We start from the raw sequence: 6160 nt of genomic DNA on the forward strand, positions 1-6160 counted from the left end.
ATATTAACAGTATCTTTGCAATATATTTGATTTTCTTTTTTTGATCCTATTCACTTCAACTAAATTCTTCTGAAATATTCTGATGTGACAGAAAGGAAGATGAGGAATATTAAATATTTAAGATAGGTGAGTAAATTTATTAGAGAATATCTACTTTGTCACATCAATACACAATGCTTCAACTATTTTGTTATATTAAGATCTGACTTTCTTACAGTCAGGAATAACCCAATTTCAACTGTGTTTTTTCCATTCCAGTGTTCACACAGTTCTTTTCTTGAAAAAGTGGTGAAGTAACAGTGTCTGCTAGTTCTCTCCCACAGTAAAATCACAGTAAGATTGGTGTCCTTTGGGGGAGAATTGTATACTCATTTTCATATTTCTTTCTTGCCCTACCTCTGGTGGATCATTGTCTTGCCAATCACCACTAAAAGGCAAAAAAAAAAAAAAAAAAAGGCATTACAGCTAAGAGCCAGCAGAGGGCACTAATAATCAACTGGAACAGGGATCAGATAACCAACAGGTGCAGCAAGAGGTCTCTCCTCAGTTCTCCATTCACAGTCTATGTGCTGGTGATTACAAACAAGCATTATAGTTCTTAGGAAAAAGCAGAATCCAAGAAAGACGAATATGAAGGTTCCCTAAATGTCATCCTTCCTAAACTCAAGTTGGGAGACACAACTGTAGCCTAGGAGCATATAAAAGGTTATAAAAGGAAGGCTAAAAACAAGAACTCTATAACAGATGAAGCTATGAATGGACCATGTAGTAGTAAAAATACTAATTATACCATGTCTTACAAAGTTTGTTCCAATTAATATATAGAGTTGCTCAATTTTCTTTTTTGTAATCATTTTTTAAAATAGTTATTTGTTCCTAAGTCAGATATTATTAAGGAATAATTTACATAACTTAAAATGCATCATACTTAGATGTACAACTAAGTTTTGACAAATGTATACAGTTAAGAACCCATAATACAATCAAGATAAAACAGTCCCATCACATTAAAAAGATTATTTCTGCTACTTTGTAGTGAATTTATTTTCCCCACTCTTAGCCCTTGTTAACCACTGATCTGGTTCCCCTTCCGTTAGTTTTGCATTAAGCAGTATGTCCTTCTTCTGTCCGGCTTCAATCACATAGCATAATACTATTGATATTCATCTATATTGTTGCATGAATCAGTAATTCAATACTTTCATTGCTGAATAGTATTCCACTGTATGCATATGCCACAGTTTATCTGTTCACTGCTTGACAGACATCTGAGTTGTTTTCAGTTTTGAGTTATTATAAACAAAACTTTTATAAATATTCAGGAACAGGTATTCATGTGGATACATGTTTTCAATTCGCTTTAGTAAGTACCTGGAGTGGGATAGGTGAATTTGCAAGTGTACAAGTGGACATTTAACCTTATAAGAAACTGCAAAATTGTTTTTCAAAGTAGCTCTACCACTTTTACATTCCAACCAGTAAATACCAGTTCCAGTTGTTTGTTTTTGTTTTAATTTAAGCCATCCTAGTAGGTCTGTGATAGATCCCATTGTGGTTTTGAGGTGCATTATCTTTTTTTTTTTTTTTTTTTTTTTTGCGGTACGCAGGCCTCTCACTGCTGTGGCCTCTCCCCTTGCGGAGCACAGGCTCCGGACGCACAGGCCCAGTGGTCATGGCTCACGGGCCCAGCCGCTCCGCGGCATGTGGGATCTTCCCGGACCTGGGCACGAACCCGTGTCCCCTGCATCGGCAGGCGGACTCCCAACCACTGCGCCACCAGGGAAGCCCTTGAGGTGCATTATCTTAATAACAATGCTAAATATCTTTTAATGTGCATATTTGCCTTTTGAATTTATTCTTGGATGAAGTGTCTGTGCAAATATTTTTCCACTTTATTATGGCTTCTTGTCTTTTTATTATTGAGTTTCAAGATTCTTTATATATTCTGGCTGCAAGAACTTTATCAGATATATGTTTTGCAAATATCTTTTCCCAGTCTGTGTCTTGTTTGTTAAGTTTCTTTAGAGCATCTTTTGAATAACATACATTTTATTATAATGATGAAATCCAAATTATCAGTTTTTTCTTTTCTGACACATTCTGTTTCTTATACTGAAAATGTTTGCCTAACCCAGAATCACAAAGATTTTTCTCCTGTTTTCTCCAAGGAGATTTATATTTGTAGATTTTTACATTTAGGGTGACTTTCTAGTTACTTTGTATGTTTGCATATGGTGCCAGGTATGTGTTGAGGTGTTTTTCATTGTTTTGCATAAAACACCTAATTGTTCCAGCACCGTTTGTTGAAAGCACAATTATTTTTCCATTGAATTACCTTCACAACTTAGTTGGAAATCAATCCATCATATATAAATGGAAACACACAGTATGGACCCTTTCTGCCTGGCCCTTTATCAATTTAGCAGAATCTCATTAATAGTCATGCTATTACATAAATCAATATTTCAGTACCTTTATATGGCTGAATAATATTTCATTCTATGAATATGTCATTGCATGGATTGTACCACAATATACACAAGGGATGGTTCTACTTATCAACTCTCCATTGCAGTTTCATTGAACTATATGTTAATTCTTGTACTGATGCCTCACTAGATTAATTTAACTTTATATTATGCCTTGAGATCAGTAGTGTTAATTCTCCAAATGTGTTATTCTTTTCCAAAATTGTTTTGGCTGTCTAGATCTTTTGCTTCTCTTTATAAATTTTTGAATCAGCTTGAATGTATAAAAAAGTTGCTGAGATTTTTATTGTTATTATATGTACAGATCCATTTGAAGAGATTTGATATCTTAACGATACTCTCTTCCAATCCTTGAACACAATCTCTCTCCATTTATTTAGAATGTCTTTAATTTCTCTTATAAATATCATAATTTTAGCACATACTTCATTAGATTTATCTTTAAGATTTTATGTTTTTGATACTACTGTAAATGGTATTCTATTTTAACTTGTTTCTAATTACCCATGGCTAGCATGTAACAATACATTTGATTTTAGTATAATGACCTTTTATTCTGCAACATAGCTAAACTCACATATTCGTTCTAGTGGCATTTGATTAGTTCTTTTGGTTTTCCTATAGACAATTCATGTATTTCCCTCCTTTTCATTCTCTATGCTATATATTGTGTTTTTGTCATATTACAATGTCTAGGGTAATAGTGTCATATAAATTATGTCTTTGCCCTATTACACTGCCATATTACACCTGTTCAGTAAAAGTTGTACAGAAGTGTTGAGCATGTACATTATTGAAAAGTTCCTGATTTTAGGAAGACGGTATTTCTTTAATCATGAAGAATAATATCAGATGCCAAGACTCACTTTGTCAGTTCAAAGAAGTTCCCTTCTATTCCTAGTTTAACAATTTTTTTTTAAATCTGGAAGAGTTGTTAACTTTTGTTGAATGTTTTTTCTGCTTCTATTGAGATAATCTTATTGATATCCCTTTAGTCTGTAAACGTGGTGAATTACATTAATTGGTTTTTGAACATTGAACCAACTTCAAATTCCTCAGATACATTGCACATGGTTATGAAGTAGTGCCCTTTTTATATATGTCTGTAAATAACTTGCTAGTATTTTGTTAAAGAGTTTTGGTCTATATTCACGAGAGCTACTGGTCTGCAGCTTTCCATTACCTTTTGTTTTGAGGTATAAAAAGTGTTTTGTTTTTTTTTTACCATTTTAAAAATTGAAGTATGGTTAATTTACAAGGTTGTGTTAGTTCTAGGTGTACAGCAATGTGATTCAGTCATATATATATATGTATATATATATTCTTTCTCAAATTCTTTTCCATTATAGGTTATTCAAGACACTGAATAAAATTTCCTGTGCTTTACAGTAGGTCCTTGTTGTTTATCTTTTTTATATATAGTGCTGTGTATATATTAACCCCAAACTTCTAATTTATCACTCCCCCCACCCCCTGCTATCCCCTTTGGTAAGCATAAGTTTGTTTTCTATGTCTGTGAGTCTATTTCTGCTTTGTAATTAAGTTCATTTGTATCATTATTTTTAATTCCACATGTAAGTGATATTATATGCTATTTGTTTTTGTCTGTCTGCCTTAGTTCACTTAGTATGATCATCTCTATGTCCATCCATGTTGCTGCAAATGGCATTATTTCATTCTTTTTATGGCTAATATTCCATTCTATCTATCTATCTATCTATCATCGATAGATCTCACATCTTCTTTATCAATTCATCTGTTGATGGACATTCAGAATATTTCTATGTATTGACTATTGTAAATAGTGCTGCTGTGAACATTGGGGTGCATGTATCTTTGCAAATTAGAGTTTTCTCCGGATATATGCCCAGGAATGGGATTGTAGGATCATATGGTAGCTCTATTTTTAGTATTTTAAGGAACCTCCATGCTGTTCTCCATACAGACTGCACAAATTTATATTCCTACCAACAATGTAGGAGGTTTCTTTTACTTTTAATAATATTAGATTTTAATATTAAGGTAATGCTGGCCTCATAAGTGGGAAGTGTTTCCTCCTTCGTTATTTACTTGTTTGCTTTTATTACAGTTTTATATTTGTAACTCTTTTCTATAGATTGATAGATATTGAACTGCCTACCCAACAAACTTACTAAGAGTTTTCATCTGTTTTATCTATGAAAATCTGCCAAGTTGAATAATTTCCCAGTTGTGAATGAGCCCATTCTTCTCTAGGTTGATTGTGAAGCTTCTATTTTATACTCCCTCCACAAAGTGCTCCCTGATCAACCGTACATCTTTTGTCAACATCTATCAAAAGTATTGGTTTCAGTTCTTTGATATGTTTCCAAGACATAGATTGATAAATATAATCATTAGGTTGAATGAATTCCTTAGATATTTTCAAATATCACCTGATATTTTTGTATGATTTTTTGTATCCTTTAAGATATTGACAAGAAGAGATTGACAAATACTACACTTATTACAAAAATTTGTTTCACAGAATTTCTATATCATTCACTTCAATGTTTTGCCACTATGGATTAGAATTGATACGATATATTAGAATAGCCAAACTTGATTCATTGCAACCAGATTCAAGGACTATCAATTGTATAGTGAAAAACTCCTCCATTTTTTCATTCTCCTGATGAGTACTGATATGCTTGGTGTGAAGTTTTCCAGTTTTTCATAAGGCAATTTTTATTCTGGGCCACATACTTTCTTAATGTATAAAACAAATTTTATGCTAAGAAAATAGGATTTCCACAGAAAAGAGCTAAACAAAAACAAATACAGAGAACATTTTAAAATATGTTGACACTGACATAAATCTTCACTCTTAGAAAAGTGGAAATCTACTTCAATTCTCAAGTTAATATTTTAAGCAAATACAATGATTATTGACATTTAGGATGGTAACCAAGAATATATCATTATGACTAAAAGCAGGAATAAACTTGGCAAAGAACAAAACCTATTACTGTAACTTTAATAATTGAGATATTCTTTTCCATACACTTTGCCTCTTTCGATGATTCTAATACCCCAAAGAATTGTGTATAGTGCCTTATATTTCATCAGAATAGCAGGTATGCTTACAAAAATCCTAAGAAATAGCAAAACCCATTCTTGTTCAACAAAGACAATTTACTTTCATAAGATTTACTTGAGATTTATTGTTCAGTAAGTCAACTACACTTACAATGTGCAAAAAGCTGTTCATTAGAACTGACAAATTAGCAGCATGTATTTCTCATAATCATAATATACCTAAAAGTAATAGTCATCTTCCTATGTTCCATCTTGTGGCCAAGATGCACTTAGATCTCTGGCACTCCCAAATCCTCATAAGCAGACAAGTACACTTGTAAAATAAATTATTTGAAGCTATGAACAATAATATGTATTCATATATATTTAATAACAGGCAAAGTCAATCTTACAAAATAATAAAATATACAATATATGTCTTTGTAGATCATGACATACAACATGCAGAGTTCGGAATGAAAACATCACTAGAATTGCGGCAAGTCTAAATTTTGCATTAATTTTATGAGTAATGGACACAATTCTCCATTTGAAGTGCCTAAAACTATCAACCAACAGAATATATGAACTTTCCTCCCATTAATATTACATGGCTTGAGAAGGTGTTCCTCTCT

The sequence above is a fragment of the Hyperoodon ampullatus genome, assembly GCF_949752795.1.
Source record: "Hyperoodon ampullatus genome assembly, chromosome: 2".
Lineage (NCBI taxonomy): Eukaryota > Metazoa > Chordata > Mammalia > Artiodactyla > Ziphiidae > Hyperoodon > Hyperoodon ampullatus.